This window comes from Centroberyx gerrardi, chromosome 7 (assembly GCF_048128805.1).
Source record: "Centroberyx gerrardi isolate f3 chromosome 7, fCenGer3.hap1.cur.20231027, whole genome shotgun sequence".
Taxonomy (NCBI): Eukaryota; Metazoa; Chordata; class Actinopteri; order Beryciformes; family Berycidae; genus Centroberyx; species Centroberyx gerrardi.
In genome coordinates this window covers 21083154-21098878 of record NC_136003.1, presented here as the reverse complement: position 1 = coordinate 21098878, position 15725 = coordinate 21083154, and the positions used below count along the sequence as shown (strand labels likewise).

General features: G+C 41.3%; 1 pseudogene; it reads left to right on the top strand.

The window, feature by feature from the left end:
- Positions 1-7938: 7938 nt before the first annotated feature.
- On the top strand, positions 7939-8970 carry LOC139925507 (4-galactosyl-N-acetylglucosaminide 3-alpha-L-fucosyltransferase 9-like; annotated as a pseudogene).
- The last annotated feature ends 6755 nt before the right edge of the window (positions 8971-15725 follow it).

Sequence of the window (15725 nt, the reverse complement as noted above, 5' to 3'; positions counted from 1 at the left end):
GGTGTGAGTGTGTTTGCAGTGTGTGTGCAGGATGGCATATGATGTAGCAAATATAAATGCAACATGCAAAGTTTTGGTCCCATGTGTCATCAGCTAAAATATAATATCCCATCCACGAGAAGCTTATTTCTCCCAAATCTTGTGCACAAATCTGTTTACATCCCTGTTAGTCTTTCAATGGAATGATTTTCTTAAATTAACTGCAACGAAGTAAAATCTTTGAAATTGTTGCATGTTGCATTTATATTTTTGTTCAGTATATACAGTATGCACATGATGGTATGTAAAGTCTGTAAATATGTAAATATAATAGTATGTAAATGCTTGTGATAAAGGGCTATATAAATAAACATGACTAGACTAGACCTTGAGTGGTATTGACACAGGCATTACCTAACAAATTCCTGGCAGTAAAAATCCTGGCAGTAAAATCCTGCCAGTTGCTCTGATGAAAGCTCTCAGTTAATAGCCCGTTAATAGCCTGTCAGCATGTTTGCTAAATGATTATTATTTTTTTTTACCTCACCCTGGATTAAAATCAAGTGAAATGAAGACTTGAAGTGTCTCTCTTCATGGATGGAGTGCTGTCTTATTACTGTTTTACTGGGGTTGTTTGATTTGATAGTTTTTGATGACTGAGCACCCAACTGATTAACTATCACACTTGTACTCCCCTCTGCAGTAAACATGCCAGGAGTGGCTGTTTTAACAAGAAGAACACCTTGTTGTGCCAGGGAAGTATTCTTCAACAGTTTGAGGTGGTGCACGGTCTATGCAAATGAACTGTAAAATGTAAGGTAAAGGTCATCAGTTGGTGACGAAGGCTCCTGTAACATTTCATACTGTAGCCTCCAGTCCAGCTCAGATATAGGGCAGAAATTGGGAGATAACACAAAGTCTTTCCTGTGACTAACAAGGGCGTGAAACATGGAATGTATTGGAAAGCAGATTTCGTAGAAAGGAAACCAGAGTTATTGTAAAAGGTGGGGATGAATAATAACATGAAACCTGCTGTACCTCTCTCTAAGGTCTATCTATCTATCTAACAATATTTTGCACCACGCAAAGAGCAAAAAGGGGGAACTGCGGTTGACACATGATGGGGTCTTTTCACTGTGTAGCATTTTATACAACCTTCTACGGTTTAGCTACAGTACGCCACGTATACAGCACGGGCTCTGGAGTCATTAGGCGCTGTACATTGGTAACAGATTGAACTCAACATGTGTGGTGAAACATAGAAGCAAAAGTCCCTCAGTACATGAAGTGAAATAATCCAAGACAATCAACAAATCAAATGTATGCCAGGTGTTCAGTATCACAAATGAAATGCACAATGTTACTTCTCTCTTTTTTCTCATAATTCATCATTTCACTCCAGACCTATTTGGAATTAGGAATTTTTGACAAGGGAGTGAGTAACAAAGAATGACTATTTTGAAAGAACGAGTGTTTCGCCACAGTTTCAGTTTTACTCAGCTCTTTAGGGTGATTTCCAGCCAATAGACAGAATCCTGGCAGGCATCCAGGGCTTATCCTGTTATCTCCCAGCCCTCTTCCTGCCCATACAGATAATGTACGTATATAGTTTTGGATGTTTTGTGTTGGCTATGTTTGTTTTCATTTGGTTTCTTTCTGAATACTCAAACAATGAGGAGGGACCTCAGTGTGGCCCAGCTGTCTCAACAACTTCCTGACAAACCCTGAGCTGAGAGGTCAGGCTGGAGACTTAGTAGTCTGGTAGAAGCACCGGGTCTTAATGCATGACATGAGGTAAAGGACTAAAATAATATCAGTGTCAGGTTTACAGTGGCGAGCGCAAAACATGTGCTTCTCATTTACCCCTGTGGTGACACGCATTTAGAATGACAACCTTAATATGAAGGGTGTCATTTCAAAATGCTATATCCAAATATTGAAAATGCTCTTTCCATTTTCAAAGAAAGGTGTTGCCTGAAGTTCATGAATAAATATTTCAAAAGTAGGCATGATACTCAAAAATGTTGCTGCTTTGTAAACAAAGCTCTTTTATTACCTAAGACCTACAACAGTCCCTCTTAGTTACCTGGGACCTACTCCCTAAATTTCTACTTTTACATTTTTTATATGCTACTTTTTATTCATTTTGTGTTGTGTTAAGTTTAATGTGACCTACGGAAGCAACCCACCAAGTCAAAGTCCTTGCATATGCAGACTTACTTGGCCAATAAAACTTATTCTGATAACTTCCATAATATTGTATAATGACTTTTCTATTCTATTCTATTTTATGCCAGCAATCATATTCTATGTGAAGGGCTAACATTATTTCAGATGTGGATAATCTCATGAATTTGAATGAAACCCTTAAAATTCTGGAACTCTCAGAATGAACTCAAACGTTAATTTCTATTGTGACACAACAGAAACATCTGTTGTGTCACAAGCTCCCACTGCTCACACTTGTACCTCTTTCGCCTACTTACTCCAGTCTTACTTACTCGGCCTTTATAAAGCAGATAAATTTAGCCCAACCCATGTTCATAACCACATCCTCTGAAAATGGTAACCCACATTGTTGCTTCACAACAAAAGAAGAACTGCATAATAAGCATATAAGCAGAAGTTTAGGCTTTATGTTTTCTAATGAAATAACTGAATTAATATGAGCTTACAATATCCACCAGCGATATTTAACATGCTGTATCTGTTTGAAAAACTTCTAAAACAACCAGGACTGCGCACACCGGAAAGTGTCTTTTTACATTTTACTGCACCATGTGTGAAACTCTTAGTGTGGGTGCTTAGCTGTTAAAAAGCTGCTGGCCTTTGAAGCTTATGAACCCACGTGAGACGTTTGCTGTTGCAGCACTGTTAACAGGAAAAAGTGTGTTGTACCTTTTAGGCTCTTATTTTGCTGGACATGGGAGAGAGATGGACTAAATCATAATGTAAAGTAAAAATGAAATGTCAAATTTCAAATGTCCATTTCTTACATCTCTCCTACATGTTTCTGAGCTCATTTTCCTTTTTGTTTTACTGAAGCGCTGCTGTGAGCATCTTTTCCGTTTCCCGTTCATCCCCTCTGTTTCCTCGTTTTCATTTCCGAGCCCAGATTGGAAATAAAGTGTTTATCTTTTTATCTGTAATCTCCACTCCAAGCCTAATTTATATAACCACACCTCCTCCTGGCATCTCAGCCCAGACAGGATTATTATATTCCTTTGGGTGGGGGGACAAGAGTTCATAATATCAATTGCCATTCATTGTACAGTGCTTGTCAGTCAATGAGAATCTGTTGATAGACTGTGGAGTGAATTAGAGGTAAACTCAGAACATGTTAGCTGAGGTATGGCACAATATCCCTTTTCACATCGTCATGGTAACAGCTAAACCGGTGCATTACAACTTCCTGTGGCAAGTTTCTTTTTGCGACTTACTGACAAACCAATCCAACAAAAACAACAAAATTGTAATGGTTACTAGCACTAGATACATAATGCAACAAATTAAAAATTTGGGGCAGGTTGTGGAGCGATTTAGTGAAGGACAGAGCTGGCAACAGGAAGTTGTGAAAACGTGAAAAGGGCCTATTACTGTAGAAACAACACTGGTTTAGAATCAGAATCAGAATCAGAATCAAATATACAAGGAATTTCTCTTGGTGCAGGTGTCAACTAGCCTGGTATCCAGCCCCTATTCATAATGAATTGCCATGCAAATTCAAAGAGTGCTGAAGACTGCGATACCAGGCTAGGTGTCAACATAAAATCTAATAAGAATAAGAAAAATGTCAAAAATATATACAATACAGTTTACGTGATAGAGTTCACAGGTGACCTTTAAAATGTTGTACTAGTGTAGTGTAGCTATCTTGCTTACATTACAAACAGTTGGAATGTTTTCATGAATGAATGCAGTCAAAATTACACCACTAACCAAAAAAAAAAAAAATCCATTTGAATGCATTGTACTCTGCCCCATGTGTTAAATTTGGTCACAATATGTGCAAAAGGACATTTCCCTACCAAAACCATGAGAAAATATTGCTCACAAGCATATAGAGGAACTGTGCTCATACAGTCTGAGGACATTTTGTTACATGCAAGTTTCTTATTTAATTAGGGGAAGTTGAACCTTTATAGGGTGCTGAATTGGTTATGGAGGAAGTGATGACAAGTGTTTTCTTTAAGTGTTAATGGAAAGAAATCCTTTCACAAGTACAGCAGGCCTACATTTTTCACACTTGCTCAGGACTTTCCATTGCTTAGCTTGAAACATATTGAGAATTTTTAACAATGTCATGACAGATTTTTAGTGTCTGGCTACATTTGGAGACAATTTCTCCATATTCTCAGTCTCAGCAATCCATCAGAGTGAAGTTTATGTTTTGCTAATGTTGTTGTTTATTTCTAGCAAAATAGGATAATTCTAAGACAATAAAGGCAAAAACAGTTTTATCATTTCTGTAAACGGTGGAGGACGATTGTAGCTGTGATGTCCTAAATAAAAGTAATTTACTATGGCCAGTGTACCCAATTTGTACATCTGTTGCCTTCATTCTTGATTTGTTTTTTTCATGTTTCATGTTTCAGCTCTTGAGTTCTTTCTGTCGTGCAAGTGTAGCACAGTAGAGGACACACAGTACTGACATCAAATGTTAAAAGACCTACATAGGTTGTGTGAGTTCAGCCATGCTTTTCACTTTTTATACCGACGATTGCCGTACAGATACACCAAATCAATATATTTTAAAGTATTCTGATGATACAGTTCTAATATCTCTGTTAACTCAGGCGACCCTGGGCTGCACCAACTTGGCGTGAACAAAGTGGTCGAGTGGAGTGATAATAATGCTCTTGAGATTAACACAAAGAAAACGGAAGAAATTGTATTTGGCTCACCATCTGACTCTCATAAAGTTTCTATTGTTATCCATAATGAAAAAATCAGGTATTTTCATATAAATATTTGCGTGTAATGATAGACCATCTGTTATCTTGGAAAGACCACATTGAAGCTGTCTGTAAAAGGACAAAACAAAGAATTTGGTTTCTTCGCCGCCTTAGGTCTTTTGGGGCAAGTTGACAAATTCTTCTTTTGTTTTTTACTTCTGTGATTATGAGTGTTCTACAGTATTGTAATAATACATGGTACAAGTGTTTGTCCACTACTTTAAAGTCAAAACTGCTCCACCAAATAAAAATCTGCTCAAAGATCGTAGGCCAACCACATGAGAAACTCTATGAATCAGCCTACCATAATAACATATTAAGGTTGGCCAATAACATTGTCTCTGACCCCAACCACGTCCTGAACAGTGAATACAAACTGTTACCATCAAATCGGAGATATAGGGTTCCACAATTTAATAGGGATAGACTGAAGCACTCTTTTGTACACCAGTCAATCCTAAAATTAAATATAGAGCTTAATCCCAGATCAAATGTACGTTGAAGGGCCTTGAATATTGTCTTTTGTGATTGTAATGATATGTTGAATGTATGTATCTTTGTGTCCTGTCTTAATTTTTGTCTTTTCTGTGATGTTGCAAATGGAGCTGCTGTGATGCAAGAAAAATTTCAGACTGGATCTGACAATAAAGTATTATCATCATCATAGCTTTACGCTAAACTGTAATTTAAACACATTGTAAAAAAGAATGATCATTTTTTAAAATATTTTATCAAGTAACATTTGGCAAAAAAAAATCTAAATGTCTCAAAGCAATACAGATTTGGCTTGAGTTGGTGTCAAATTAAAAAGTGCAGCTGACTTAATATGAAGGTTTTGTCAAAGTGAAATATTAACATCTAGTGGAGGAAACGGGGTATTACACCATTAACCAATGGCAGCCTCCTAAACACTAAACTGGAACAAATGACATTGATTGTCCAGTGGATAATATTGCATCAGTCGTTGCATGTTACTCCCTACTGTATGTTCTCTCTCTGTACCACATTGTTTTTCAACTCTTATAATCTAATGGTCCTAAATCTTTACTGATAATATATTCATCTCTGCTTGTTTGCCTCATAGCAATACTCATTTGCATTTGCAAAAATTCTATTTGGCGTGAGCATTACGGCAGCCATTTTCTCTGTAGACAGTGTGTAGGATGAGTGTCACCATTAAGAATTATTACCATCAGGTAGAATAATGTGGAACAACAATTTACCTCATGTTACTGGGTTGGAAATTAACATGGATCAGCTAACTCAGCAAATTCAACCAGTTTAAGGCAAACTTTGAAAGATGCTGACTGCAGCCTTTCGAGCAAGATGCTGGTTTACATGTTTCCAAAGCCAGAGGGCCGCTCCAGGCCAAATGATCAAACCCTGTTTTAATGTCAACAGAAAGATACTTGAACTGCAATACTCTCTAAAGCTTAGCATCCTAGCTTAGGGTCCAGAAGTGAATCTTATACATTTGGATAGTGTTAATCTGGATTATTAGATAGTATCCAATGAAATTCTCACACAGTACATGGCACAAATACAATTTTCTATGGATATTTTTTTTTTTTACCAATATATATCTCACTTAACAGCACCTCAGTGTAGCCCAGTGGACAAGTGGATGACTCCTTATGTGAGAGGACAGTGTGTCTCACGGAGGGACGAAGGTTAAAGACATGCAAGTCCCTCTGCAGTCATACTGTGCTGCTCTTCCATCAAAGAGTGGACAGGTGGGAATCGAAAGAAAAAAAAGTCAGCGTTCTTGGCAAGGTTAGATAATTTCCCTCTCTATTCCTCAAAACTCTACATCAGCGGAAGAAGATCTGGGATCAAGGTAAGAAGGTCTGGGATTGTCTTGGGAATTGCGTGAGATAAACATTAAGACATCATTCAATTTGTTTTGCTCTAAGTGTACAGCAGATGCAACACCATAACATGTTTATTTCACTTATCGCGAGGGAATTAACATGCTTTAGATGTTCTGACGTGATAGAAAAGTGCTTTCATTCTACACCTTTAATATAAAGGAACTGAGGAGGGTGTTCATGTGCTCTCTCTTTTCAGTAAGATATTTGTAGAACCAATGCACCTCCATGCAAAATACTGCTGTAATTATAATCATTCTCCCTTGATAACAGACTGTGAAATCTGCATCACAAGTATGATTAATGGTAGACAAACATCTTAAATACAAGGATCCACAATGTTTTTGTTTTATCACTTGAATTAGGCTATTGTGAAAATCTTTGTAAACTGCTAATCATTTGTTATGATCGTAAGCAAACCTCACTTTACACTGCTTCCTTTTGCACTCTTCCTGTGCTTTGTTGACTTGCAAGGGAGAGATTCAGCGGTAGCTAAAGTATGAGTAAAGGTCATGATACGGCTCTTTTCTGTAAAGCGAACAATTTGAATGCACCGAGAACCCACTCACCTACTCCCCTAACACCAGCAGTTCAATAGTCAGCTTGGTAACCCCTTAGATTAGAGAACACATTTGAACTATTAACTATAGGTTTTCGCTCAATAGTTTAATAATTTCTCTCAATAATTATGTGATACTAGCACCTCATAAGCCCCATACTGAGCAAAGCATACTAAAAGCCCAATTAATTTACAACAACTTCCTTACTGACTGCTATAAGCACTAATTAGGATGCTATTGAGGGAAAACCCATAGTGTATGGGGTATACTTGTAGAATACAATAGTGGAGAATAAGGTGCTAATAACTGTATTAGCACCTTATTCAGCACCTTACAAATAACTTTGTAATGACTAATAATGAACCAATACACCACTAATATGCATGTTAATCATCAACCTATTAATAGTTAATATGTGTTCCCTAATCTAAAGTGTTACCATCATTTTTTATGGTAATTTTAATACCATAAAGGACTTGTTATGTATCAGTTAGGGTTCTACTGTAGACGTTGGAATCATCAACTAAACCAAACACCTAAACTTGTGCAATATTTCTTTCTTGCCCAGGGTGGATGATGTGGGCCACATCCAGGTGCAGCCTGAGGATTTTGCATCGCTGGTTCACTTGGCTTCTCCTGCTGGCCTTCCTTACCTCATTACTCTTGCTCTACATATCAGCATCGAATTGGCTCCGAGTCCTCACCGTCCAACTGAAGACTGACCAAGAAGAGGTCACAGTGCTGATATGGCACTGCTCTTTGGACAACCCTTTGACCTGAACTCCTGTGAGTCAAGACTCAACATCAAAGCCTGTCACGTGACTGCTAACAGGGAGCTGTTTAATGTGGCAGATGCCCTCCTCATCCACCACAGAGAGATTGAACCGGACTTGTCTAATTTGCCCCAAGGCCCACGGCCACCCTCTCAGAAATGGGGGTGGATGAATTTTGTGTCACCCTCCAACGCAAAGAGAATCTCTGGTCTGAATAATCAGTCCAATTTGACCATGAATTACAGACAACATGCAGATATCAGCCTGCCATACGGTGCCATCATCAGGATGACCAAGGAGAAAGCGCTTTTTGTCCCTCACAAACACAAACTGGTCTGCTGGATTGTGAGCAACTGGAGCGTGGAACATAAGAGAATGAGGTACTACAAGGATCTGCGCGAGTTCATCCACATTCACACCTACAGGAGTCCTTTCTACTCCCAAGTCAGCGAACGCGAGTACAGAACGATATAGTGGCCGGCTGCAAATTCTACCTGGCCTTTGAGAACTCCATCCACTAGGACTATATCACAGAGAAAGTCTATAAGCCTCTGAGGTTCGGCTCTGTCCCTGTGGTGCTCGGGCCTTCCAGAGAAAACTAGTTCATCCCTGGTGATGCCTTCATCCATGTGGGCGACTTCTCTTCTCCTCGCCTCAGGCTCTGGCCAAACACTTCCTCTGCTTGGACAGGGATGAGACCATGTGCAACAAGTTCTTCAACTGGAAGAGGAACCGCAGAGTCAGCCTCACCTTATTCCCCCTGCAGAACGCATGCTGCAGCTGTAGTTACATCAGACCACACCATAGCAGGAAGCAGACGTGTACAAATCTCTAGTGGTATTGGGGAAGGGAAGCTATTCAAAAATGGGATGATACCTACCTGAAACTATAGACTTGTAGATCAAAATGTTTTATAGCAAAAAAACACATTAATCTCCTAGCATTACAACCTGAGAAGTAGAAAAAATCTATGTCCTTGACCTAAAACCTCCTAAACAAACTAACTGAGTAAACATCGCCTGTAAGATTTGTTTGGCACTGAGGGAAGAAATTCTGGACGAGTCCTCACAGAACCTTTTGGCATATGGTGTTCGTGTTAAGTTAATGAATATCAATCAGTTTTAATATGCTTGGCAAATTCTAAGCCAGAGTACGCTAGTCTACTGTGGTATACTTGGATATATCAATAATCACGTTAATGGCCACATTCTCAGTCATTAAAACACCCCCATTAAAACTGTCACCTTCCTACTGCTGCACCCAAAGTTATGCATAATGCACAACTTATTGTACTGTATTACTATAGTGAGTTACTCTGCGGAAATATTTTTTGTAAGATATTGTTTACGACCGTCTTTTGGCCGATTAGCCAGATGAACTCTGTGAAATGTGGGCTATTCAAAGTCCATCTCAAGCACAGGGGTTGAAGGATGGCAGTTTAAGGCTTTTTAATGTGGGTGTTTATGCCCTAACTGAGCCGAGCAGATAGACCACACTGTGCTAGAGCTGCAGAGACCACACAGGGGGCTGCGAAATTATTGTTAAGGGTTATTATTGTTTCTCTATTAAGTATAAAAACCTCTACTATTGAAATAAATTATATCAAATTAATTTTATTAATATAATTAATATACTAATATGATTATATTACTAGGGAGGCTTGCAAAGAAGCACTCTATTTGCAGCTGAAGTGATCCACCAGCAGCGCAGCAGTTGCACACTGCAGAGCGCTGATGTCTGTGGCTAATGTGGATTTAAGTGTTCAGTATTGTCAGCAACAAACCTAAGATAGCCCATTTGTCTTAAAGTGAGCCTCTCCAGAGCCATTCAACATCACTAAGTTAATGAGATGTTAAGAGAGATGTACTTGGTGTTGTATGAAACAAATATGAATTGGATTATTTCAGCATTTTATCACAAGACTACAGTATTATTGTAAAAGACTGTAGAATATTGTGTGTGTGTGTGTGTGTGCATTAGCTTTTTTCAAAGGAGATACAGGGTAAACATGCACAAAAAGCTGCAGGGCCGCTCTGGGGCAAACGATCAAACCCTTTTACATGTTAACAGTACGATACTTGAGTTGCAGTATCCTCAATAACGTTTATAGCTTCATATCATCAGCTCCGAAAGTGAATCTTGTGTGTGCATGTATGCATGGGGAAATCACAAAGCTGCACCCATCATTTTTCAGGGGTCATTAGCCAAAAGACCTCAGAGCCACTAGAGCGCTTTGGCTTAGATTCTGCTTACGGCATGAAAACTTGAGGTACTTTTGAAGTACAAGTCGAAGCCAAAACAACGCTACAAGGTGGAATGGTCCAGAACTTGTAGCAATGTCAAAAACGTACACCCACTCATAATATCGGATCGATTTGTTTATACAGTTATTGAAGCTAGATAAAGTTTTAGGTGTATGTGAATCTTTTCCATTATAGTTGCACTACAAAACCTGACTTTTAAGACTTAGTTTTTAAGCTTATGTGAATTACTAACACAATTTAAAGGAGTGCCAACCATTCTGACCAGAAATGTACTACTAAAATGTGAAGGGATTACATTAGTTGCACTCAAAAATCCCTGGCCCCGGTTTGGGAGCCGTGTGTGAAATGTGCTAGTGTAAGCACTTTAAAATTGAGACATGAAGATTTGTTGATGTTCTTATTGAGGACAAAATCGGCTTTGTCTCTATCATCACAACAGCCGATGTGCAAGCACTGTATAAGCACTGTATAAGCACTTGTCTGTAGAGTATTAACAGAGAATAATTCATTCGGACATCAACGCTAGTCAGAAGACTTGCTGGAGGTGTTGCCTGAAGACTCTTCTTTGTCTAGCCATACAAACAACAACAGCACTGTTGTAACTGCGATCAGTATGTTTTATCTAAGTAGGCAGCTCAGCTCTTAGTGACAGCAGTTCACTGTACAGTAGTAGCTTAATCATGGGATAACCATGCAGGGTGACAATAAAATAATTCAAAGGCTATTAACAGGAGGGATCAAAGATGCAATTCACTGGTTGAGCTGGGAAAAAGTAAAAGAGCGACAGTTGTTCCAACATTGTTGCTGAATCAGAGCAGTATTTGCAGAAAGCTCAGGCTGTAAAGGGCATACAGTAGCAGCTGGTCAAATGGCCATATAAAGGAGGACGAGAGGCTGTAATGCTTGTTGTGCTGTCCCTCAGCCAGCAGGATGCACTGCAGCCCCATCACACACCAAGCTTAATGTCATGAAAACCATCACGCTGAAAAACACCATTTCTATGAGGCTGTGATGAATATTTATGTATGTGGGAAAATGAATACCATTTGTCATATAAATGAATATCTGCGCTCAAATTAGAGGTTGGAGAAATGGCTGAGATTATCTTGTTGCTTAATGCTTAATTGAAGCCAGCTTCTAATTAGCTTGGCTATTATCATCCAACTTAGGAACAATTCCAGATTTCTAAAACTTTTCAAAATGGTGAGAATAGAATGTGGCCCCTAGAAATGAATTTAAAGCTACTGCATTATGAAGAATTTTAATCTCTGTCCTCTTGTCACAGCTTCACCCACTGTGACCCCTTTTTAATTCTCATCCTCCTCAACATTAATTTAGCTAAGAGCAAAATCTCTGAATTAATGCCGCTTTATTCCTTTTTCTTACCATGTCACCCTCATTACATGCTATGTAAGTGCCGGGTGTCTTACCTCTCACAAGGCAAATGAGAGTTCACTATACTGTATCTGCCGCAAATTCTCTTCCCTTTCATTCTGAACTCTCCGCCGGCTGAGACAGATGACACAGTGTGCACCACACAGAATGGAGTTGTGCATGGAGCACCGGGTCCCTGAATGGACTCCCTGCGGTTTTCATAAGGGTATAATTCCTCTGCTTGTGTCTGCGCTGCAGGCTGGTGGCGGCTCTGATTGTGGCCATACTGTGCGGCTGCCAGTGTGAATGAATTGTTCCAAAGTGATGTCCTGCACACGGAGCTTATACCTGAGAACAAAGCGCCACAGATTTCATGGCGCTGCACCTGCGCCAGGAATTCTGCCTCTGGACCGCAAAGCGCTGGCACGCCCGCAAGGTGTTTTCTGGCACATCCGACATCCGCATGCAGTCGGGGTGGAGCTGGTGGTGATTGATAATTTTCTGACCTGTGGGCGATCAACACCCACGCCACCTAAACCCCCCACATATATTGCGAATGCCTGTCAGCCAGCAGCTCCCGTTCTGTCGCCTCCCTCTTCCACACTCCCTCGCTCTTTTTCCACCTCCCTTTGAATTATTGAGCTCTTTCTTTCAAGGGGACCGGTCCCTCTCATCAGATGTGTAGGCCATCAAGTTTGCTTCACCGCTCCTTCACCCCCAGCTACAGCCGCCCCCATGTCGCCTCATGACATTGAGGAAATCACTCACATGTCCCTCACTTACTTCTCACTCACTCCGGCACTTGCTTTCTCTCAATCTTTTTTCAAGCCCCCACCCTCGTAACCCCTTCTCTCACTCTCTCTCTCTTTCTCTCTCTCACTTTCTCAATCCCTCTTCCTCTTTTTCTGCAATGTTGCTCCCACTCTTTCCCTGACACTTCTCCTCAACTCCCCCCCCTCCCTTCTCTCCCCCTCTCCTTCCCTCTCTCTGTTTTTCTGTAATGTCACGGCCCACTGCTGGGTGTCACTGAGTTGATCGAGGGAAAAAATGGAGGACTGAGGCGAGGGAGGGGCTTGACAGGAGTGTGTGTGTGTGTGTGTGTGTGTACGTGTGTGTGTGTGTGTGTGTGTAAGGGAGAGAGAGAGAGAGAGAGAGAGAGAGAGAGACATTGTGCCTGCGGGTGTGATGCTTGTGTAAAATGCTCCAGCCTGGTGAAAACACACTTGGCAGTTAGCACACCTCCCCCTACAATAAAGCCGTGCAGACTGGTGCTTGTGACTCCTCTAATGGTGTTCCATTACAGTCTCCCAAAGGACCTCTCGCTCTACACACACAGACTGTAGTCAGTTTCCAGCCTTTTATTATGCAATCCTGTGTCACCTGAAGCCAAATGCATTATCTAGCATTAAGATACACGCGTGGAAGAATGTTAGTTCGCGTGGCATTTTGTTGTTTTGTCCATCGTCTATTGATTACACTTTTTATGATTACACTGCATCTCATGTTCAGCTTGCAGAAGTCGACCAAATCACAACCTCTATCCGGCTGCGCAAGTAGAGCCTGAGTCCTGAGTGCTATTTGAAGAAGGAGCGAGAGCAATGTTGGATTTTTTTCTTGGCCCTGTTGTTTTGGGTTCATTGTGCACCAGAGAAGGCGCCGAAGCAAACCTTAAGGATCCCTCTTAAAAGCTATGGTAGCGGTGTATGTGATCTAAAACCTAATCAGGGAGACATTTCGCCTCTGTGCAATTGCAACATTATGAGAGTCAATAAGACCTTACTGTTTAATACAATGATTTCCACGTGTCATCTCACTTTATCGCTCAGGTCAGTCAATAGAATTGATTCAATCACCAGCAGCACAGCACAAAAACACAAACTGGAAAAAAGTAAACCGTTCAGAGGCAAACACAGTGCACTCTGACAACAGCACACAGTACACACTCTCACACTGCAAACACCCCGCCCTACACACACACACACACACACAAAACCACACATGCACAAGTGAATGAGCAAGATATTTAAATGAGCAGTGCACACAAACACACACTCATACACGCACACACATGCAATTACTAAACAGGGATTTGGGGATTGGGGGTTTGGAGGTGTTTATGTACGTAGGCTTTGGCATATGACTGTGAATTTGGGTGTGAATTCTGTTTGTGAAAAAGACAGATGTGTGCTCAACCACCAAGACGGTAAATTTGGAGGGAAGTGCTATTGGAAAACCCTGCAGCTATTCAAACAGATTAACGGCAACAAACAGCCAGAGTACAATACAACACAAACGGTGGATGGTCGCCAACTGACCGATGGCAACAAATGATTTATGCGTTATGGGATATATACAGTATATGGGAGGTTAGGAGGTGAGCAAGAGTAGTGGAGCACCGGTACGTGGTGTGTGTGTCTGCGCGCGTGTGTCTGTGTGTGTAGGATTAGGGTTCGGAGAGGTCACTGGCAGCAGAGTGGGTGGTAAAAATGCCCCAACTCCTGTGATACGTGATGATCTGAAGAGGAAGTGGGAAGTGGCTGATCTGGTCCATGTTATTAGTCGAGCTCTGTTAGACCATGTAATAGCCTCACAGCGCAACAGGGAGTCGCTGTTCCAAGAGCCGACTCTACCCAGTATGACATCCTGATACGGAAGATACTCGCAACGGCGCAACAGCAAAACATGCTGGGTGGCTGTTTACAGGTGTGTGTGCGTGTCAGTGTGTGCGTGTGTGCGTGTGTGTGTGTGGCTAGCTCCACAGAATGTTTGCATAAGTGCTGATTCTGCTCTTCCAATCCCTTCAACTCTGCATTTTTTCCACAGACTTTCCCCCTCTGCTGTGCCCTCAGCTCCGCACCCCTCCTCTCCTCTCCTCTCTTCATCGCCACACAGCTTGGTTCCTCGCCCTTTGCCTCAATTCGTCACACATGCCTTTCCATTACCCCCTCCGGCCCCTGGCTTCCCCCCCGCAGAGAGTTGCAAACAACATGAGGTAGTGGGCATCAAGCAATAGCCTACTCTGGAAAAGTGAGAGCTTGACATTTATGAGACAGCTATGAACCTTGGTGATGGCGCAGGGAACCGGCGTATGCAGTGGGGATGGAGTAGACTGTTGGAGTGGAAGCTGCCGATAAGAGAGAGGGGGACGTCATCTAAGAGCCAAGTGGAAGGCAATTACTCAGGATGAGAAAAAAGCACGCTAAGAGGGGATACAGACTCTCCTGAAACAGGGAAAAAATCACACAGTTCTGGTCTACTTCGTCAAGTGTAACTTGAGGAGAAAATGGCTCTCTATTATGTGAAATTGGTGCAATAGTAAAAACAGGCAGATTATGTTTACGAGTCACTCCAGGCCTGACCTGGAGCTCAGGAGCCTGTTGATCTTATTTCTCTGGAGGGCATCTCACCTGTTTCCTGCACTTCAGACCACAAGAGGCTGTCAAGCAGTAGACAACCATTATCACTGTTAGAGATTACACTAGGAGAATATCTGCCTGCAGATCTTCAGAAGGAACTGTGTGCAACTTAATCAATGGCACTTAAAACTTGTTATTCCGCTCGTTTTTTAAACTTTAGCACTTGCTCCACTCTCCAGAGTGTATTTTGGAACGGGTCTCTTTTTACATACGCAAACGGGCTTGGATGCACGCCGGAGCACGCACACGCACACACACACACACACACACACACACACACACACACACACACACAGACACAGACACACACACACACGCTACAGTATGTGCACGCATGCTCATGCAACCATACAGCATATTTAACCGAGTAATAAAGCAGCATTGTTTAAAGAGAGAAAATACAGCAAATGAATCAATACACAACCCCCATGCCAGGGCATTTTATGTGGCATCTGTTTTCCATTCCTTTGCTCGGCACAAAGAGCTGGCCGGGTGCCGCGGCATTGTGGCCAATCTCTTTCAGCCAGGGTTGAGGT